The 22,454-nt window shown below is 46.6% G+C and overlaps 2 pseudogenes across 1 annotated transcript in view; one reads left to right on the top strand and one right to left on the bottom strand.

Moving 5' to 3' along the window:
• PPP5D1P (uncharacterized) overlaps positions 1-22,454 on the top strand; it is an 89,925-nt pseudogene that overhangs the window by 51,858 nt on the left and 15,613 nt on the right. The window lies entirely within an intron of this gene.
• On the bottom strand, positions 17,561-20,704 carry LOC117976954 (paraneoplastic antigen-like protein 8B; annotated as a pseudogene).

Below are 22,454 nucleotides of genomic sequence, written 5' to 3'. Positions count from 1 at the left end.
CAGATGGTGCAGTGAGCTTCCATAAGGTGTCTGTAAGCCATTGATAGTTCCTGTGATCACTCCATATTTATAGCAGCTATTTGAGACCATTGGAAACAACAATCTTGAATGGAACAATAATATATGAAATCAGATTTTTGCTTCTGGTCTGATTCTCCTTTTCCGGCCACGAAATCTTAATGTCAATTCTCAAAAAGGCTTGGAGGCTCTCTCTTGTTGTTTAGTAACCTTGTCAATCTGTAAGACTCCAAGCCTCTAGACTCACAGTACATTTAGATGTTAGGCTAAAGAAAGAAAATGCCTCTTTCCTTTGCTGAATTTTACTTCTGTCCATTTTTGTTTGCGAACTGGTCAGTTCTTGCCTGGGAGCATTTCTGACTTACGATTTTTTAAAAGCAGCAGGAAGTAGCCAGAATACATCAATATCCTGCCTTTTAAAAACCATTCACCCACAGACATATAGATCAATGGAATAGAATTGAGATTCCAGAAATAAACTGTCACATTCATGGTCAATTGATTTTCAACAAGAGTGCCAAGATCATTTAATGGGGGAAGGAATAGTCTTTTTAACTAATGGTGCTGGGATAATTGGATATCAACAAGCAAAAGAATAAAGCTGGAACCCTACCTCACACCATATACAAAAATTAACTCAAAACAAATCAAAAACCTAATTGTAACAGCTAAAAATATACGATCTTAGAAGAAAACATAGAGTAGGTCTTGATGATCTTAAACTAGGCAATGGTTTCTTAAATATGTCATGAAAGGCATAAACTACTACAGAAAAAAATAGATAAATGGGACATCATCAAATTGTAAAACTTTCACACTTTGAAGGGTACCGTCAAGAAAGTAAAAAGACAACAAACAGAATAGGATAAAATATTTGTAAATTATATATATAATAAGAGTCTAGCATCCAAGAAATATGTATATATATTATATAACTCTTGCAACTCAACAACAACAAAATGTAAACAATCCCAATTTAAAATGGGAAAATAATTTGAATAGACATTACTTCGAAGAAGATATACAAATGATCAAGAAGTGCATGAAAAGAAGGCAACATCATTAGTCATTAGGAAAATGCAAATCAAAATCACAATGAGATACTTTATACCCACTATGATGACTTTAATAAAAATGACAGACAACAACAAGTCTTGGAAAAGATGTGGAAAAAATTATAATTCTCTTGCATTGCTGGTGGGGAATGTAAAATGGTATAGCAGCTTTGGAAACCAACTTGGCAGCTCTTCAAAAGTTAAACATAGAGTTACCATATGGCCCAGCAATTCCACTCCTAGATATATACCCAAGAACATATGTTCACACAAAACTCATACATGAATGTTTAGGGCAGTATTATTTATAAGATTCCCAAAATAGAAATAACCTAAATGTCTCCCAACTGATGAATAGATAAATAAATTTTAGGATATCCATACAATGGAATGTTATCCAGCCATAATAAAAGAATGAAATTTGAACGCATGATACAACATGGATGAGCCCAGAAAACATTATGCTCAGTGAAAGAAGCCAGACACAAAAGGCCACATACTGTATGATTCTGTCTTTATAAAATATCCAGAATAGGCAAATCTACATAGACAGAAAGTAGGTTAGAGGTTGCCAAGGGCTGGGGGTAGAAGAGAATGGAGAGTGATTACTAATGGGTATGGGGTTTCTTTTTAGGGCAATGAAAAAGGTCAAGCATTAGATTGTGGTGATGGTTGCACAACTTTGTGAATATATAAAATACACTAAATTGTATACTTTAAAAGAGGTGAATTTTGTAGTAGATGAATGATATCTCAACTTAAAAATTATAACAACAAATTATTCCCTAAATAACGATTACAGAGTTCTGTTTGGGGTGATTAAAAGTTCTAGAAATAGATAGTGGTGATGGTTTCACAACATTGTGAATGCAATTAATACCACTTAATTGCACACTTAAAGGGGGTTAAAATAGCAACTTTTATGTTGTATATATTTTACTACAATAAAAAATCCTATTTTTTAACAGCTCCCTAAACCATAGACTTCATAAGTATGTGGACCCTCTTCCATGTTATTGCAGATGATTTTTCTACCAAATGATTTTACACAGCCCCATAGGGGTCATTGGCCACGAGGTTTGCAAAATCTGTTTGTTTGTTCGTTTGTTTGTTTTTTGTTTGTTTGGTGTTTTTTTTTTTTTTTTTTTTTTTGAGATGGAGTCTCACTCTGTCGCCCAGGCTGCAGTGCAATGGTGCGATCTGGGCTCACTGCAACCTCTGCCTGCCGGGTTCAAGCAATTCTCCCACCTCAGTCAACTGAGTAGCTGGGATTACAGGCACCTGTCATCATGCCTGGCTAATTTTTGTATTTTTGTAGAGATGGAGTTTCACCATGTTGCCCAGGCTGGTCTTGAACTCTTGACCTCAGGTGATCTGCCCACCTCAGGTGATCTGCCCACCTCAGCCTCCCAAAGTGCTGGGATTACAGGTGTGAGCCACCATGACCAGCCAAAATTCTGTATTTTAAATGACTTGTTGCCTGATTGTTAAGCCAATGTCACATATTTTAGGGTTTTGTTACTGCAGTGCCACTACCAGGTGCCAAGTTATGTGTTAGTCAGGGTACAGGCTAAGCTATGAATACCAAAAAACCTCAAAATACAATGACCCATGATTCTGGATATGATGAAATTGTTTATGAAAGACCAATAGTGCTGCTAGGAGTAATTTGAAATGCCAATTAAAAATGTAAAAAGCAGCAATGATTATTTCAAAGCATTGGTGAGCTGCTAAGGCAACTAGGAGTCAAGAGAACAAAATCTCAAATATGGGGGAACAGTATAGAGAGCTGAGCTGAGCCAACATTTTGCAGTTTCTGTCTCCAGGGCATTTGATGCTTCTGGGTATGGGGAAGGAGACTGAAGATCTGGGCAAAAGAGTTGGGCAGAAGAATCCTTCTCAGACACCCACAGAGCAGGAAGGACAAAATTAGACTTGAAGGACTAGGACCTGGGGAAAGGAGAAGTTAAAAAGAGCCTAATGATTTTCTGGTTCTTGTTTGAGGACATTGCAGAACTCTGAAGCTACATGGGATAGAGTCTAAGAAGCCAGGAAGAAAGCCTCTGAAAAGCAGAATAGAGTTTCAGCAGACTTGCAATGCTGAAGAGACAAGAAGAGTTCAAGAGCTGCCAGGATCATGGACCCCCAGGTTATAACCCAGGCTCCAAGTTGAAAATCCATGAGCAAGTGCAAACCAGATATGCATGGTGCCTTTCCAAAATGGCAACCCAGTCTAGATTCAGCCCAGTTTTTGACTGAATTAAAGTGACGAGCACCACTCTATCTGCATAAAGATAATTTCCTCTCTGGAGCAGTATGTACAATTTTTCATGTACAATGCCTGACATTCAATAGCTAGACATGCTAGAGGCAAGACCAAATGACTGAAAAGCAAGAGAAAAAACAGATAGTATAAATAGACCCATGGATAATCTTAATATTGGAGTTACCAGACAAGGATCTTACATAGCTAGAATTAATATGCTCAAGACAAAAGAAAAAAAAATGCAGGGATTATATGAAAGGATGGGTAATTTTACCAGAGAAAGGGCAATTCTAGAGTAGAAAAGTACCATAACTGAAATTAAGAATTCAGTAAGTGGAACACTTATATACTGTTGGTGGGAGTGTAAATTAGTACAATCTCTATAGAAAACAGAAAACAGTATGGAGATTTCTCAAAAAACTAAAAATAGAACTACCATTCGACCCTGCAATTCCACTATGGGGTATACCCAAAGGAAAATAAATCATTACATCCAAGAGGCAAAGATAGCTGGGCATGGTGGCCTCATGCCTATAATCCCAACACTTTGGGAGGCCCCAACACTTGATCACCTGAGGTCAGGGGTTCAAGACCAGCCTGGCCAACATGGAGAAATCCTGTCTCTACTAAAAATACAAAAAGATTAGCTGGGCATGGTTGCATGTGCCTGTAATCCCAGCTACTCAGGAGGCTGACACACAAGAATTACTTGAACACAGGAGGCAGAGGTTGCAGTGAGCAGAGATTGCACTACTGCACTCCAGCCTGGGCAACGGAGCAAGACTCCATCTCAAAAAAAAGAAAAAAAGATACCTGCACTTGTATGTTTGCAGCAGCACTATCCACAATAGCAAAGATATGAAATCAACCTAAGTGTCCAGCAATGGATGATTGGATAAAGAAAATTATATATATGTGTGTGTGTGTGTGTGATGTGTATGTGTGCACACACACACACAATGGAATACCACTCAGCCATAAAAAGGAATGAAATCATATATTTTGCAGCAGCATGGATGGAACTAGAGGCCATTTCTTAAGTGGAACAACTCAGAAACAGAAAGTCAAATACCCCGTGTTCTCACTTATAAGTGGAAGCTAAATAATGTGTATACACAGATAGAGTGTGAAATAATAGACTGGGAAGAGTGGGAGGGTGGTAGGGGGCGAGGGATGAGAAATGACTTAATGGATACGAAGTACACCATTCAGGTAATGATTACACCAAAAACCCAGATGTCACCACTATGCAATATATCCATGTAACAAAACTGCACTTGCACCCCTTAAATTTATACAAATAATAATAACAAGGAATTCAGTCAATGTGCTTTAACAACAGATTAGACACAGCAGAAGGCAGGATGAATGAGCTGGAAGTCAGGCCACTAGAAAATATCTAGACTGAGGCACAGAGAAAATAAAAGAAGAAAAATATAAAAGAGAGTTTAAGACAGTGAAAATAGCTAACGAAAAACTGTGGCTTAACTAAGATGAACTTTTTTCTCTCTCTCTCTCTCCCTCTATCCAAAGGTAGGTGGCTGGTCTGGGGCAGGCAGACACTTTTGCTTCATGAGGGTGTTCAGGCTTGTGAATTGTCTTTGATATCTTTAAGAAATGGCTTCTATCTTTAGATATGTTCCTGCTGTAGTTGTTCCCCAGCCAGGAAGGAGAAAGGAAGACAGTCAAGGGCCGGCATCTTTATTTATAGGAACTGACCAGAAGCTGTACACATCACTTGAGCTCATAAGGGCTTGAACTTAGGTGCATGAGCTTACTTAGTTATCAGGAAGGCTGGCAGGTGTTTTGTTTCTTTTTTTCTTTCTCTGTCTCTCTCTCTCTTTCTTTCTTTCTTAGAGATGGGGTCTCGCTACACTGCCACGGCTGGTCTTGAACTCCTGGGCTCAAGCAATCCTCCCACCTTGGCCACCCAAAGTGCTGGGATTACAGGCATGAGCCACCATGACCAGCCCAGATGTTGTTTCTAATTGGGCAGCCACCATCATCTTATTACTAAAGGGAGGAATGGGAGAATGAATTTTAATAAAAAGAAAGTGTTTCTGCCACTTGGATTACTATGCAGGAGTTAGACACACAGGGCTTTGTAGAGCACAGTAATAAGTGTAGACTAGAGCCAGGGAAGGAGGAACTGCGAGTGCCATCAAAAGAGACATGATTTCCCAGACTAGAAGCCTGCTCCTTGGGACCCACACTGGGTGAGGTTTCCTATTCCCATATTTAGTGCTAGTGGTGAGATCCCAGATGTGGTGAGCCTGTGGTATGGAGGCCCTTGACTCCAGTGACCCTGATGTGAGCTCCTGTGAGTCCCACTGGGTCTTTTGCAGACCCAATCAATGGTGCTTCTTTGTGATGGGGGCTTCTTTGTCATCCACAAGGACCCAAGGAAGACTGAGGCTAGGACTGCCGGAGCTACACTGGGAAGGGTCTCAGGCATGCTCTTCACCTTCTTAGAGGCCTCTTCTCCTAACAATGTCTCCCCTCTGGACTGTCTTAAGTCAGCTCAGAGTGCCGTAAGACAATACCACAGACTGGGTGGCTTAAACAACAGAATTCTGTTTTCTCACAGTTCTGGAGGCTGCAAGTGTGAGATCAGGGTGCCAGCATGTTCAGGTTCTGAGGAGGGCTCTCTTCTTGATTTGCAGACAGCCACCTTCTCACTGTGTCCTCACATGGTCAGGGAGACAGCTTTCTCTTCTCTTTTTTAAAAAATTATTTTTTATTTTTTTAGAAGTGGGGTCTCACTCTGTTGCCCAGGCTGGTCTCGAACTCCTGGGCTCAAGTGATCCTCCAGCCTCAGCCTGCCAAAGTGCTGGGGTTACAGGCATGAACCACTGCACCTGGCCCTTTCTCTTCTTATAAGGTCATAGTCCTATCAGATTAGGATCCTACCTTGTGACTTTATTTAACCTAATTACCTCCTAAAGACTCTTATCTCCAGATACAGTCGTATTGGGGGTTGGGGCTTCAACATATGAATTTTGGGGATAAGGGGACACAATTCAGTCCATAGCACAAGACCTCTGTTCCCTGCCTGCAGCAATTTCTGGCCTCTTGTTTCCAAGTGGTTAAACTGATGCTGAGGAACAAAACCTTTAAGGACACTTTTGGCAGTGCCCTGGTGTATTAGACCATTTTCTTTTCTTTTCTTTTCTTTTCTTTTTTTTTTTTTTTGAGATGGAGTCTCTCTCTCTGTTGCCCAGGCTGGAGTGCAATGGCATGATGTCAGCTCACTGCAACCTCCGCCTCCTGGGTTCAAGTGATTCTCCTGCCTCAGCCTCCCAAGTAACTGGGATTACAGGTGTGTGCCACCAGGCCCAGCTAATTTTTGTATTTTTAGTAGAGACAGGGTTTCACCATATTGACCAGGCTGATCTCGAACTTCTGACCTCATGATCCACCCACCTCAGCCTCCCCTGCTGGGATTACAGGCGTGAGCCACCGCGCCTGGCCTATTAGTCCATTTTCACACTGCTGTGAAGAACTGCCTGAGACTGGGTAATTTATAAAGGAAAGAGGTGTAATTGACTCACAGTTCCACATGGCTAGGGAGGCCTCAGGAAACTTACAATCATGGCTGAAGGCAAAAGGGAAGCAAGGCACCTTCTTCACAAAGCGGCAGGAAGGAGAAGTGCCCAGTAAAGGGGAAAGAGCCCCTTACAAAACCATTAGATCTCACTCACTATCATGAGAATAGCATGGGGGAACCGCCCCCATGATTCAATTATCTCCATCTGTCTCTCCCTTGACTCATGGGGATTATGGCGATTACAATTCAAGATGAGATTTGGGTGGGGACATGAAGCCTAATCATATCACCTGGGGAGGTGTCCATGAAAACTGCTGGCACTTCAGAACTATTTATTTCTGCTTTCAGGTAACAAGGAAGACTTTGGGACCCTGAGGAGTAGGCTGCAGCAGTCTTAAGCTTTGGACAGGGGCCTAGAGTGGTGGCTCATGCCTGTCATCCAAGCACTTTGGAAGGCCCAGGTGAATGGAGCCTAGGAGTTTGAGACCAGCCTGGGCAATATGTTGAGGCCTAGTCTCTAAAAAAATGCAAAAATTAGCTGGGTATGGTGGCATGGTCCCAGCTACTTGAGAGGCTGAGACAGGAGGCTCCCTTGAGCCTGGGAGATTGAGGCTGCAGCTACTGCACTCCAGCCTGGGCAACTGAGTGAGGTCCTGTCTGTTAACACAAACAAACAAAAACCTTTGGACAGCAAAAGCCCATCTCCTCTTCTCCTCAGGCACATGGCTGCCTGGCTGGGGACTACATTTCCCAGCCTCCCTTGAGGTTGGCTGCAGCCACATGACTGGGTCCTCCCCAGTGGCTTGCAGGTGGACATGACTTGTGCAATTTCCACTTTACCTGCTTACAAGGAAATCTCTTGCTCTGGACTTTCTCTTTTTTCCCTTTCACCAAGTCACTTAGAGGTGGCACATTCAATTATGCAAATGCTGACAGAGCATGAGGTCAGTGGCTCTCAAAGTGGGCATCAGAATTCCCCAGAGAGTTTGTTAGGGCACAGTTTTCTGGGTCCTGCCCCCGGAGCTTCCGACTTAGTAGGTCTTGGGGGGACCTGGGAATGTGCATTTCCTATGAATTGCCAGAGGCTGCTGCTGGTCTCGGGACTACACTTTAAGCAACAATCCGAAAGAATCTGGGTTCCTGAATGATGGCCACACGCACAGCCTCACAAGATCATTCACCCCGGAGCTACTATGGGAAAGAGAATTCAATTTGTTTTTAATGTTTAAGTCACACTATTGTCTTACAATAAGATGGCCAGTGAATTTTTGTTTGTCCTTTAGCCAGTTTGACTTAGATTTCTGTTGCTTGCAACTGAAAATGCCCTGATCATCATATGTAACATTGACTGCTTTTGATTTACTCATTCAGTAACTATTTATTGAAAATCCCACGCTGAGTGCTTTTTATTTATTTTTACTATTTTTAATTATTTTTTTTTTATGAGATGGAGCCTAGGCTGGAGTGCAGTGGCTTGATTTCGGATCATTGCAACCTCCGCTTCCCGGGTTCAAGCAATTCTCATGCCTCAGCCTCCTGAGTAGCTGGGATTACAGGCATGCGCCACCATGCCTGGCTAATTTTTTTTTTTTTTTTTGGATTTTTAGTAGAGACAGGGTTTCGCCATGTTGGCCAGGCTGGTCTTGAACTCCTGATCTCAGGTAATCTGCTCTCCTCTGCCTCCCAAACTGCTGGGATTATAGGCATGAGCCACCGCGCCCAGCCCCAGGTGCTTTTGAAAGCACTGGGCATACAGCAGTGAGTGAAGCAGTGAGTGAGTAAAAAGTTCCTGTCCTGTCCTTTCAGAGATTCTGATCTTTGTGTAAGGCAGCACACAATGAAGTATTTTAAAGACAAAATATCAGCAAATTCTCAAAGCAACTTTGAGAAGCAGACATCATTTTGAAATCCCATTCTACAGATAAGTGCGCTGAGGCTGCAGTAGCAAAGCTGGAGTTTGAACCTAGATCTGTGCGAGTCCAAAGGCTAAATTCTCTCTCTCTCTCTTTTTTTTTTTTTTTGAGACAGAGTCTTGCTCTGTTGCCCAGGCTGGAGTACAGTAGTGCGATCTCAGTTCACTGCCACCTCTGCCTCCTGGGTTCAAGCGATTCTTCTCCCTCAGCCTCCTGAGTAGCTGGGATTACAGGTACCTGCCACCATGCCCAGCTAATTTTTGTATTTTTAGCAGAGATGGGGTTTCACCATGTTGGCTAGGTTGGTCTCGAACTCCTGACCTCAAGTGAGCCTGCCTCGGCCTCCCAAAGTCTGGGATTATAGGCACGAGCCACCACACATGACTCAAAGGCTAAACTCTTGAGAGTGGGCCATGCTGCCCCAAGAAGCTCCACTGGATTTATTTGAAGGTCCTTGCCAAATCACTTGGGGAAAAAAAGGCAGATTCAGCCCATGGATCCTTAAGTACCACTCGAAGAGTGGCATGCTTTTCCCAAATGTCACCTTTTGTCTTTAAGGCAAAGGTGCCAGATCTTCAGCTCTCATGTCTCCTGCACAAACTCTCCCAGGCGTGAGAAGAGACTCCACTCTGCAGAAACTCTGTCTCTAAGGGGGAAGTGACAGTCAGAGAAGGGAACAGGGATATTACTGAGGCCAGAAGGCCCCTCTCCCCTCAGTGAGGCCCACGCTCGTGCCCAAAGCCTGTCTGTCTTCCTAAATAATGCAGTGTGGAAGAGTAGAGGCTTTGCATTGCAACCAAGCAGACAGGATTTCATAACCCTGGTTCCAGTACTTCCCAGTGTGTGATCTTGGACCATCAACTGGGCCTCTGAACCTCAATCTCCTCCTCTTTAAAAGTGGCACAATGGCCGCAGGCGGTGGCTCACGCCTGTAATCCCAGCATTTTGGGAGGCCGAGGTGGGCGGATCACTTGAGGTCAGGAGTTTGAGACCAGCCTGGCCAACGTGGCGAAACACTGTCTCTACTAAAAATACAAAAATTAGCCGGGCGTGGTGGTGGGCACCTGCAATCTCAGCTATTCAGGAGGCTGAGGCAGGAGAATCACTTGAACCCAGGAGGCGGAGGTTGCAGTGAGCCGAGATAGTGCCATTGCACTCCAGCCTGGGCAACAAGAGCAGAACTCTATCTCAAACCCAGAAAACCAAAAAAAAAAAAAAAAAAAAAAAAACCCAAAACAAAACAAAAAGAAAAAACAAAAACAACAACAACAAAAAATGGCACAGTAATAGCTTAATTCCCAAGCTTGTTCAGGATTTTGTGGGTCAGGAATGTGAAAAGGGTTTGACTGGATGTTCATTTCTGTTCCACGTGGCATCATGTGATGAGGGCTGGAGGACCCACCTCCAAGATGGCTTCTTCACTCCCGTGTCTGGAAGCTTCAATTCTCCTGGGCCTTCTCACAGCTCCATGCTCTTAGGGGAGCTGCAATTCTTATTTATTTATTTATTTATTTATTTATTTATTTATTTTTTTTTTTTTTTTGAGACGGAGTTTCTCTCTGTCGCCTAGGCTGGAGTGCAGTGGCCGCGATCTGGGCTCACTGAAAGCTCCACCTCCCGGGTTCACACCATTCTCTTGTCTCAGTCTCCCGAGTAGCTGGGACTGCAGGCGCCCGCCACCACGCCCGGCTAATTTTTGTATTTTTAGTAGAGACGGGGTTTCACCGTGTTAGCCAGGATGGTCACGATCTCCTGACCTCGTGATCCGCCCGCCTTGGCCTCCCAAAGTGCTGGGATTACAGGCGTGAGCCACCGCGCCCGGCTGGGGAGTTGCAATTCTTACACAGTAGCCTGGGAGCCAAAGAGATCACGACGGAATCTGCTGGTTCCCTTAAAATGTAGATCCAGGCCTGGCGGTGTCACTTGTTTGTTTGTTTGTTTGTTTGTTTGTTTGTTTGTTTGTTTGTTTAGACAGGGTCTCGCTCTGTCACCCAGGCTGGAGTGCAGCGGCGCCATCATAGCTCACTGCAGCCTCTACCTCCTAGGCTCAAGGGATCCTCTTGCCTCAGCCTCCCGAGTAGCTGGGACTACAGGTGCGGGCCACCACGCCAGCCTATTTTTAAAAGTTATATTTTTGGCCGGGAGTGGTGGCTCACGCCTGTAATCCCAACAGTTTGGGAGGCGGAGGTGGGCGGAAGTCGGGAGTTCAAGACCAGCCTGACCAACATGGAGACACCCTGTCTCTACTAAAAATACAAAATTAGCCACGTGTGGTGGCGGACCCCTGTCATTCCAGCTACTCGGGAGGCTGAGGCAGGAGAATCGCTTGAACCCAGGAGGCGGAGTCTGTGGTGAGCCGAGATCACGCCATTGCACTCCAGCCTGGGCGACAAGAGCGAAACTCCGTCTCACAACAAAACAAAAAAGTTATTTTTAGTAGAATTGGGGTCTTTCTGTGTTGCCCAGGTTGGTCTTGCAGTCTTGGGATCAAGCGATCCGCCCACCTCTGCTTCTCGGTGTTGGAATTACAGGCGTGAGCCGCCATGCCCAGCACAGTGTCACATCTGTCATATTCTATGAGTCAAAGCAGTCAAGGGTTCTTTCTCAATCAGACTAAGACCAACAGGAACAAGCTTATTGTATTAATTTGCTAGGGCAGCCTTAACAGACAAGAAGGGAGGTGAGTCGCCTTTTAGTTTAAGTAGATACGGTCATGCTATTCTCTAATTGGCCACCAGATGGCGCGCTGGACTTACTATTAGTACAGTTTGTAATTGCCCTTCCGAGAGTGGCCACCGCCACTCAAGCGACTGGACACTGGACTAAGTGCTTCTGTTAATTTGGATAAGACGAGACTCTCACTTTCTTTGATAAAATATACATCTAGAAGAGCCCTAGGCTTTTATTGCATCATGTTCATGGAAGGAGAGAAATGATCCTTTTCTGATTTGCCAGAGAAAACCAACCAGTATTTATTCTTTAGGAAATACAGAGATGCTATTTAACCTCCTGGTCACCATAGCAACAAATAATCAAGGAAGACAACCAATCAGAATGCAGGTTTCTTTGGGAGGATCTTTTTTTTTTTTTTCCAGATATTGCAACAATTTCTAAAAAAATCTTAGACTCTTTTGTTCAAATTATCCTTTCAAGGAAAGACACAAATGAACAGAGTTAACAAATGAGGCTCGTAACAGGAAAATTAACTGGAGCTCCTGGCTGCACGGGAGAACAGAATGAATGTTTAGGGTATGTTCTCAATGTGCCACTCTATTAAAATTGATTTTTTTTTTTTTTTTTTTTTTGTAGACAGAGACTTGCTCTGTCACCCAGGCTGGAGTGCAGTGGCATGATCTCGGTTCAATGCAAACTCCGCCTCCCAGGTTCAAGCGATTATCCTGCCTCAGCCTCCCGAGTAGCAGGGATGATAGGTGCCTGCCACCAAGCCCGGCTAATGTTTTTGTATTTTTAGTAGGGATGGAGTTTCACCATGTTGGCCAGGCTGGTCTCAAACTCCTGACTTCAAGTGATCCGCCCTCCTCGGCCTCCTAAAGTGAAAAAACTAATTATTTAGAGCAATTTCATGATGCAGAATAGAACCCCTTCCTATACAGCTGCAAGAGAGAACGGGCTCTTTTTTTTTTATGTTTAAAAGCACTGACTTTGCTAAGCGTGGTGGCTCATGCCTGTAATCCCAACAGTGGGAATCTGAGGTGGGAGGACCACTTGAGCCCAGGAGGCCAGGGCTGCAGTGAGCCATGTTTGCACCACTGCACTCCAGCCTGGGCAATGGAGTGAGACCCTGCCTCAAAAAAAATGCAATAATTAAATATAATAAACACTTGAAACAAACTTTATAGGAACCACGGTCTCAAGATGAAGAGTTACATTCCAGAAAGAATCAACACAAGACCGTTGGGCTTAACATTCTGTCTTATAGGCAAGCTTTTTGCTTACAATTCACCCAGGAAACAAACATGATATATATAGATCCAATGTCCATTCTTTGTTTGTTTTTTTTTTTGGAGACTGAGTCTCACTCTTGTCACCCAGGCTGGAGTGCAATGGTGAGATCTCAGCTCCCTGCAACCTCTGCCTCCCGGATTCAAGCGATTCTCCTGCCTCAGCCTCCCGAGTAGCTGGGATTACAGGCTCCTGCCACCACGTCCGGCTAAATTTCATATTTTTAGTGGAGACGGGGTTTCACCATGTTGGCCAGGCTGGTCTCAAACTCCTGACCTCAGGTGATCCGCCCGCCTCAGCCTCCCAAAGTGCTGGGATTACAGGCGTGAGCCACCGCGCCCGGCCTCATTTTTTCATTCATTCAATTTACATTTACTGAGCATCTCCTCAGTGCCAGTATAATTCGGGAACATAGAAGTGAACAATTCGAACATAGGTTTCTGCTCATATGGACCTTACCATCTTGTAACCTAATTAGAACCTTCCCTTGCCTGCCTGGGAAACACCTGTGCCCACAGTCCCTCCAGTCCCGAGTTTCCCATTGTGACAAATTTAATTGTGTTCCCTCCAAATTCCTGTGTTGAAGTCCTAACCTCCAGTACTTCAGAATATAACTATACTTGGAGAAAGGGCGTTTAGAGAGGCAATTAAGTTAAAATGAGGTCTTTAGAGTGGGCACCAACCCAACATGGCAGATGTCCTCATAAGAAGAGGAAATTTAGGCCGGGCGCAGTGGCTCACGCCTGTAATCCCAGCACTTTGGGAGGCTGAGGCAGGTGGATCACCTGAGCCCAGGAGTTCGAGACCAGGCTGGCCACCATGGCAAAATCCCGTCTCTACTAAAAATACAAAAATTAGCCAGGCGTGGTGGTGGGCGCCTGTAGTCCCAGCTACTTGGGAGGATGAGGCAGGAGAATCGCTTGAACCCAGGAGGTGGAGGCTGCAGTGAGCCGAGATTGCACCACTACACTCCAGCCTGGGCGACAGAGTGAGACTCTGTCTCAAAAAAAAAAAAAAAAAAAGAGAGAGAAGAGGAAATTTAGACACAGATGGTACAGAGGGAAGACCACGTGAAGACACAGGGAGAAGGCGGCCAACTGCAAGCCAAGGAGAGAGGCTGCAGAAGAAACTAATCCTGCCAACACTGTGATCTCAGATTTCTAGCTTCCAGAATTGTGAGTAAATAGATTTCTGTTGTTTAAACCACCCAGTATATGTGCCCTAGCAAACTAATACACCCACCAATATCTTAGGAACTAGCTGCCAACAGCTTCAACTATAGTTTTTGTTGTTTTGCTTTATTTTGTTTTTGGAGACAGGGTCTTACTCTGTTGCCCAGGCTGGAGTGCAGTGGCATGATCACGGCTCACTGCAGCCTCAACCTCCTGGGCTCAGGTGATCCTCCCACCTCAGCCTCTCAAGTAGCTAAGAGTACCTGTGTGTTAATTTTTTTTTCTTTTATTTGTAGAGATGGAGTTTCACCATGTTTCCCAGGCTGTTCTCAAACTCCTGGCCTCAAGTGATCCACCCGCCTTGGCCACCCAAAGTAGTGCTGGGATTATAGAGGTGACCCACTGTGCCCAGCCTTAAACCATAGTTTTAACCAAGCCAGAATCTAAGTATCTGAAACTTGTTTTAAAAAATTTTCTGGCCAGGCGCTGTGGGTCATGCCTGTAATCCTATCACTTTGGGAGGCCAAGGCAGGCGGATCACCTGAGGTCAGGAGTTTGAGACCAGGCTGGCCAACATGACAAAACCCTGTCTCTACTAAAAAATACAAAAATTAGCTGGGTGTAGTGGCGTGCACCTGTAATCCCAGCTACTCAGAAGGCGGAGACAGGAGAATTGCTTGAATCTGGGAGGCAGAGGTTGCAGTGAGCCAAGATCAAGCCACTGCACTCCAGCTTTCTCAAATAATAATAATAAGTAAATAAAATAATAAATAAAGAAAATTTCCACCAGTAGATGAGTAACTTATCCCCATGCATACACACAATTTTCTGTTAACTTTTCCACAGATGGGAAGTGCATGTATCTTTTTTTTTTTTTTTTTTTTTTTTGAGACGGAGTCTCGCTGTCGCCCAGGCTGGAGTACAGTGGCGATCTCGGCTCACTGAAAGCTCTGCCCCCCGGGTTCACGCCATTCTCCTGCTTCAGCCTCCCAAGTAGCTGGGACTACAGGTGCCCGCCACCATGCCCGAATAATTTTTTTTTTTTTAGTAGAGACGGGGTTTCACGGTGTTCACCAGGATGGTCTCGATCTCCTGACCTCATAATCCACCCACCTCAGCCTCCCAAAGTGCTGGGATTACAGGTGTGAGCCACCACACCCGGCTGTGCATGTATCTTATACTCCTGGGAAGTGCTTCCCAAAAGGCTTCTGGGTTTCTGTTTCCTGCCCAAATCACAGATCTATATATATTTGATTCCCTCAGCTAAATCTTTTGACACAAGAAATCCATTTTAGGTCCTTCAACTTCCATCAAATGCTACAGTGTGGTTAAGGGTGCAGTCTTAGTTTCCACAGCTGTAGAACTGGGTACTGATATGATCTGGTGGTGTCCCCACCCAAATCTCAGCTTGAATTGTAGCTCCCATAATTCCCTCATGTTGTGGCAGGGACGCAGTGGGAGATAGTGGAATCATGGGGGCGGTTTCCCCCATGCTGTTCTCATGGTAGTGAATAAGTCTCACGAGATCTAATGGTTTTATAAGGGAAAACCCCTTTTCCCTGGCTCTCACTCTCTTGTCTGCCGTCATGTGAGACGTGACTTTTACCTTCCACCATCATTGTAAGGCCTCCCCAGCCACGTGGAACTGTGAGTCCATTAAAACTCTTTCTTTTGTAAATTGCCCAGTCTCGGGTATATCTTTATCACCAGTGTGAAAACAGACTAATACAGGTACTATTGATGTCAACCTTACAGAGTTGTTGTGAAGATTGAATGACATAATAATAGCAGCTTATTGTTACTATGTTCTAGATATTATTTGTTTCAACTCTTTATTGCTGCATAACAAACTACCCCAGAATGTTGTGGTTTAAACAATAATTATTGACCAGGTGCAGTGGCTCACGCCTGTAATCTTAGTAGTTTGGGAGGCTGAGGCAGGTGGATCGCTTGAGCCCAGGAGTTCAAGACCAGCTTGGGCAACATGGTGAAACCCTGTCTCTACAAAAAAGTACAGAAAAATTATCCAGGTGTGGTGGTGCACACCTGTAGTCCTAGCTACCTGGGAGATTGATGTGGGAGGATTGCTTGAGTCCAGGCAGTCGAGGCTGCAGTGAGCCATGATCGCACCACTGCACTCCAGCCTTGGTGACAGAGTGAGACCTTATCTAAAAAAAAAAAAAAAAACCCAATAATTATTTTATTGTCTCTTACGATTCTGTGGGTTAACAGGGCTCAACAGGACAGTTTCCCTGCTTCCTGCAATGTTGGTTGGGCTGCAGTCACATGGGGGCTGGAACACCCAAGATGAGCTGGAACACCCAAGATGGGGCACTCACATGCCTGCCAGTTGATGTTGACTATTGGCTGGGATTTCAACTGGGGCTGTCAACTGTAGCAACTACCCATAGCCTCTGCATGTGGCTTGAGCTTCCGCAGCATGGTGGCTGGGTTCTCAGGGACAGTGTCCCAAGAGCAAGTGTTCTAAGAGTGAGTAAGCAGAAGCTGCCAGTCTTCTTGAAGTCTACATCCCACATTAGTAACAATGTTACTTCCATCTCATTCTATAAACTCTACCTCTGGATGGGGAGAAGGATAAGGAATTTGTACTCATCTTTAACCCATCATGCTACTCGAGAAACTTTACATGTATTAACTCAACGAATCCTCAATCTCATATTGGCATTACTGTTATTATAATTTTACAGTTGAGGATGCTGAGATAGAGAGGTCTCCCGTCAGGGCAGTCCTGCTGTTCTGTGATTGTCCAGCAGGGGCGCTCCACACGCAGTCATCAACACACGCAGGATTCCCACAGTGTTCCTACATCCTCATAGCTATGGCTTGTGTTTACATCGCACCAGGGGCGTGCTAAATGCTTTGCGTAAAAAATCACACCTGAACTTCACAAGAATGTCCTGAGGTTGAGTTTTACAGGTGAGGACGTTAAGGCTCAGGGAGTTGAGGCCAAACATAACACGTGGCAGAGTGAGACTCAGACCAGGACCGTCTGGCTCCAAACCTGTGCCCTTGGCCACTTCCCCACAGTGACAACAGCAGCAATAACTGCGTGGCTCATGCCTGTAATCCAGCACTTTGGGAGGCTGAGGCAGGCAGATTGCTTGAGTCCAGGAGTTTGGGGGACCAGCCTGGGTAACATAGTGAGACCTATGTCTATACAAAAAGTTAGCCAGGCGTGGTGGCATGAGCCTGTAGTCTCAGCTGCTTGGGAGGCTGAGGTGGGAGGATCGCATTAGCCTGGGAGGCAGAGGTTTCAGTGAGCTGAGATTGCACTACCATACTCCAGCCTGAGCGACAGAGTGATACCCTGTCCCTCCTCTGCAAACAAACAAACAAACACAACAGCTAATTGGTATAGAAGACTCTCTACATACCAGGCACAGGGTGTGTGTGTGTGTGTGTGTGTGTGTGTGTGTGTGAGATAAGTTACAATAACAACCCTATAAAGCACAAAATAGTGTCCTTCCCACTTTGCAAATAAACAAATTGAGACCCAGAGAAGTTAAGTATCTATCCAAGGTCACACAGGTGGTAAGCAGTGGATTCAGGATTTGAGTCTAGGAAGCCTGAGTTGGGGAGAGGGGTTGAGGAGAGTCAGATATGAGACAGAAGAGCAAGACTTACTTGTTTATTTATTCATGGATTCAACACATATTCATTGAGTTCTTACAATATGCCAAGCACTGGGGACACAACAGTGAACAAAATCTGTCCCCACGGTGGTCACAGTCTGGTGGAGGAGACAAGATCTCATCAGCCACATGGGAAGAGGTGTTGCCTCTGATGGGGGGGCGGGCGATGTGTTAGATTATTTTGTTGTTCCATTCGCTGCCTCCCTGTAGGAGGATATAGGTCCCTGACTGTCGCCATGTGGCTTGGGGTACCCCTGTGGGAGGGGATGCATTCTTACCCCAAAGAGGCAACTTGCGACTTGCATTGGTCTGTGTTGTATGAGTGGCCATGCTGTGAGCCCCTGCAGAAAAGATCCAAACAGGGGCTCTCCCTTCTGCCTGACCCACAGCCACTACTACCAACATGTATGTGAAAATAAACCTTTAGGCTTGGCATGGTGGCTCACACCTGTAATCCCAACACTTTGGGAGGCTGAGGCGGGCAGATCACTTGATGTCGGGAATTTGAGACCAGCTTGGCCAACGTGGTGAAACCTCATCTCTACTTAAAAAAAAAAAAATTAGCTGGGCGTGGTGGTATAGGCCTGTAATCCCAGCTACTTGGGAGGCTGAGGCAGGAGGATCGCTTGAATCCGGGAGGCAGAGGTTTCAGTGATCCAAGATGGCGCCACTGCATTCCAGCCTGGGTGACAGAGTGAGACTCCATCTCAAAAAGAAAAAAGAAAGAAAAGAAAAGAAACCTTAATCGTTGCAAGGCACTGGGACTTCAGGGGCCTTTGTTACTGAGATAAACACAGTGACAGCCCTCCAAGGTAGGGAGTGAGTTGGGACTACAGTCACAGCAGGTAACTTGTTGTTCATGTAACCTCAGAACCAGCCTAATCCGGTTCAACTTTGTGGAATAAAATGGTGAGTTGCTTTTTCAGTTGCCATGGACCCCCAGGTTGAAGTTCACATATGCTGAGCAGGCCCAGATGAGCCAAACACGAAACCGTTAGGTAGAACCTAAGTGTTCAGACCAAGGAATGGGAAAAGTAAGAAGTGGACACCAGGCTGGTCACGGTGGCTTGTGTCTATCATCTCAGCACTTTGGGAGGCTGAGGCAGGAGAATCACTTGTGTCTGTAGTTGAAGACCAGGTCCCGGGGGGCCGTGTGCGCCCTCTTGGCCAGGGGCTTCCTGGATGCCTTGCCCTCGGGCTCCCATGCCTTGCTCTCTGTGTCCTCGAACTCTGCTACTGCTGCCCCTGCAGCCGCCTTTCCTGACTTTATGTCCTCACTGGCAGCCTGGAAAGCTGCGTAGTCCCTTGGTTGCCTTTGGTGTATTTGAATTTCCCACCTCCCCACCCTTTTCCTCTTTCCCTCTTCCCCAGGTGGTGCTCCCGGCTGCAGCAATGCCTGAGCCTCCAGGTGCGCACCACCAGCTCCAGGAGCCACTTCGCTCTTTTTGTCCTTTTTGTCTCTTTTAATCCTCGCCCCAGACCCTGAGGAGGCCAGACTCAGCCTTCTTCCTCCAGGGAGGGGGATCTGGCTGCACCAAGGTGAAAATGCACTCCAGAAGGTTCCTGTCGTCTCGGGCTTTCCGCAGGACCACGGTGTCCTTGGACAGGACAGACAAGACCTGCGAGAGGGCATCTTTTCTCTTTCTCATTCCTCCAGCCCAAAGAGTCGATCACAGAAGCAATTTTTTTCTTTCTTTCTTTCTTCTTTCTTTCTTTCTTTCTTTCTTTCTTTCTTTCTTTCTTTCTTTCTTTCTTTCTTTCCTTTCTTTCTTTCCTTCCTTCCTTCTTTTTTTTTTTTGATGGAGTCTTGCTCTGTTGCCCAGGCTGGAGTACAGTGGCGCGATCTTGGTTCACTGCAAACTCTGCCTCCCAGGCTGCAGTGATTCTCCTGCCTCAGCCTCCTGAGTAGCTGTGATTACAGGTGCCCATGACCACGCCCAGCTAATTTTTGTATTTTTAGTAGAAACAGAGTTTCACCATGTTGGCCAGGCTGGTCTCAAACTCCTGACCTCAGGTGATCTGCCCTCCTCAGCCTCCCAAAGTGCTGGGATTACAGGCGTGAGCCACTGAGCCCCACCTCAGAAGCGATTTTCAACACCTCCTGGCAGCTTTTGGTGTCTGAAGGGCTGGTACAGGCCGCAGTAGTCAGGAACTCAGGGTCCTCCAGCCCCACTCTGTGACCTGGTGGTTGCACCCGCCCACTTTCTGAAGCCTTACAGCCCTTCAGCCTCTCATTCAGGTATGTCTCTGGTGGCCAGAAGAGCCACCATATGGGAGTCACTGCTCCTGCCTTCTTTGATGGTCAAGTGCATCAAATCAGAGGGCTTTCTTCCATCATCTCCTGTTTGGCTTTGTCTGTCCTGGTCATCAGGGGCAAGAACTCCATAGGACCACCTGCCTCGTCTTTGTGGCTTCAGAGGGTCCACTTCTTGTGAACTTGCTCCCTGGCTGCTGCCTGGAGCGCTGTGTACAGCCTGCTGTCATTGTCATCTCTGCTCAAGCCCCCTCATCTGCCTCCTCGATCTTGATGTCCAAGCTCTCCTGGGGAACTTCCTTGGATTCCTTCTTTGCCAAGGGAAATGGACATGTCCCTTGGGCCCTCTTTTAGCTTCTGGCTCGATTTCTGTGACCCCTACTCTTCTCGTTACTATCGCTTGTAGCCCCAGGAGGGGCACCGGCCTTCCCCATGACTGTCCCAACCCCTCGGCCTGGGTCTTTGAAGCGGGAGGGGTGGGTACCTCCCCGGGGGTCCCAGCCACCGCGGCCTGCATGGGTCCATCATCCAGCAGCAGGCGTCTCATCTGCCTCAGGAACCTCGTGTCCTGTGCATGGTCCTTCCACAGAACCCTCCAGATCCCATCCTTGCCCAGGATCTCTGTGGGGATGGCAGCGTGATTGACGTCCTCCACAAACTCCACCAGGGCGGCCTGGGCCTTCTTATTCATCAAGCCCTTCATGTGTTGCAGCCCGAACATGCCCAGGGGCAGGAGGGTCGACTGCAGGACGGCTTTGACATCCACCTGCTCCAGGCCCTCCAGGATCCCGGTGACCAGCAGGGCCCTGTGCGCGTCCATGTCCAGGCCCCTGGCACTAGTCCTGCAAAAGGCTCATGGCCATGGTGCCGCCCACTGGGCACTGATCTTGGGGCAGGAGGGAGCCTGAGATAGGGATGGACTGCAGTGCACGTTGTCAATGACACCCTGGCAAGCCACCCGCAGGGCTTAGAGTCCCAGTTTCAGTGAATGTGGCAAGGCTGGAGTGGGGATGAGGGCTCGGGGGTCCTGGATGCCTGCTGGCCAGCTGGACACAGTGACCTTTCCCCAGGACCCCTCCCCAGAGCTGTCTGAGGATCCGCAGAAGACTATGGATCTGTTCTCCAGGGATGCTCATGGGTCCCTTTGAGAGCAGCGGCTCCCTCTCAGAGCTACCAGATGAGGAAACTCCTCCTGCTTCAGCCACATGGGGACACCCCCCTCCCCGTTGCCCCTTAATCTTGATGGTTCTTCTGTGCCCCATCACCCACCGCAGGAGGCCTGGGCTCTGGGAGGGGCCTGTCTCTCCCTCCTGCATTGGCTACTGCTGTTTCCATGACAACCGTTTTCAGGCTGTTGCAGGGACAGAGCATTTTTTGTTCTAAGAAGCCCACTGAAAACGAGACTATGCATGTTGTTTGTTTGCTGGGGTCTTTCGTGACTCTGGGAGACAGGCCTCACACAGAGAGCCAGGCTTAGTCAGTGGGACTGGGCCTCCCTCTGGGGCATCAGGCTCCAGAGCTAGGGTAAGTTTGATGTTTAGGACCCAGTGTGGGCCAGGTGAAACAGAGACTGAGTGAAGGTTGTGCGGTAGGCTGGGCCTGATGCAGGGGCACAGATTCTATCCAGGTAAAAAAACTACCACCAGCCGGGCACGGTGGCTCCTGCCTGTAATCCCAGCACTTTGGGAGGCCAAGGCAGGCAGATCCAAGCTCAGGAGTTCGAGACCAGTCTGACCAACAGGATGAAACCCCATCTCTACTAAAAATACAAAATTAGCTGGGCGTGGTGGTGGGAGCCTGTAATCCCAGCTACGCAGGAGGCTGAGGCAGGAACATCACTTGAACCTGGGAGGTGGAGGTTGCAACGAGCCGAGATCATGCCATTGCACTCCAGCTTGGATGACAAAAGCGAAATTCTGTCTCAAAAATAAATAAATAAATAAATAAAATAAAGTAAAAAATCACAACTGGCTGAGCGCGGTGACTCATGCCTATAATCCCAGCACTTTGGGAGGCCGAGGCAGGTGGATCACTTGAGGTCAGGAGTTTGAGACCAGCCTGGCCAACATGGTGAAACCCTGTCTCTACTGAAAATACAAAAATTAAAAAAAGAAAAGAAAAGAAAATACAAAAATTAGCTAGACATGGTGGTGTGCACCTGTGATCCCAGCTACTCAGGAGACTGAGGCAGGAGAATCATTTGAACCCGGGAGGCGGAGGTTGCAGTGAGCCGAGATCACGCCACTGCACTCCAGCCTGGGCAACAGAACAAAAAATGAAAAACCACGACCTCTGGGCAGCCACTGCTACCATGACCCTGCTGGGGCCTGCTGTGCAGTGGGAAGTAGGCGGGGTGCTCAGGTGAGGGCTTGCTGGTGGAGGGAGGTGAGGATCTTTGGGCTTCAGGAAGAACCCCTGGGACACCTGCAAATTATCATGTCATGACACCCAGGAGGTCCCTTTCATGTCTTGCTAACTGTCCCACCAGCACCCCCAGGGTGGCCTCAGTTCTTTCCTGGGCTGCACCCCGTGTCTGGGAACACTGTCATGGTGAGCCAAGCCCCAGGCCCTAGGATGAGCCCCAGGGTTCATTCATTCATCCCTTCTTCCACC

This window comes from Pan paniscus, chromosome 20 (genome assembly GCF_029289425.2).
Source record: "Pan paniscus chromosome 20, NHGRI_mPanPan1-v2.0_pri, whole genome shotgun sequence".
NCBI lineage: Eukaryota > Metazoa > Chordata > Mammalia > Primates > Hominidae > Pan > Pan paniscus.
The sequence above is the reverse complement of the archived record's forward strand: the minus strand, read 5'-3'. Positions and strand labels throughout refer to the sequence as shown.